Source organism: Bison bison, unplaced genomic scaffold (assembly GCF_000754665.1).
Source record: "Bison bison bison isolate TAMUID 2011002044 unplaced genomic scaffold, Bison_UMD1.0 scf7180017854880, whole genome shotgun sequence".
In the NCBI taxonomy this organism is placed as follows: Eukaryota; Metazoa; Chordata; class Mammalia; order Artiodactyla; family Bovidae; genus Bison; species Bison bison.
The window spans coordinates 87150-87478 of NW_011485453.1; the positions used below are offsets into that span (position 1 = coordinate 87150).

The following is a 329-nucleotide window of genomic DNA, read 5'->3' on the forward strand; positions in this document are numbered from 1 at the left end:
GCCTTTGCTCGGGCTGGCTGTGTCCCCAGCCCCGCCCAAAGGAGCTGAGTGAGGGGCCCATGGGAGGGCATACCTTCTGCATGCCCAGCTGGCACGGCCCCACGTACAGAGGAGGCGGCGTCTCGGTGCTGGTCAGCGACACGTTGTCCTGGCTAGGCAGGTCTAGCTCGCGGATGACCTGGGGCTTCAGCTTCCCGTAGCGCTGGCTGCAGTGGCGGACGGGCTTGCGCTGCCACTTCTGGGTGCTGTCACTGTCCTTGCTCACTCCAAACCAGTCGGCCGTGCCCCTGCCGGGGAAGGAACTCAGCAAGGGTGCCCGGCGGTCCCCT

The 329-nt window shown here is 67.2% G+C and overlaps 1 protein-coding gene across 1 annotated transcript in view; it reads right to left on the bottom strand.

Annotated features, from left to right (window-relative positions):
• RHBDF1 (rhomboid 5 homolog 1 (Drosophila)) overlaps window positions 1–329 on the bottom strand; it is an 8141-nt gene that overhangs the window by 4731 nt on the left and 3081 nt on the right. The window lies entirely within an intron of this gene.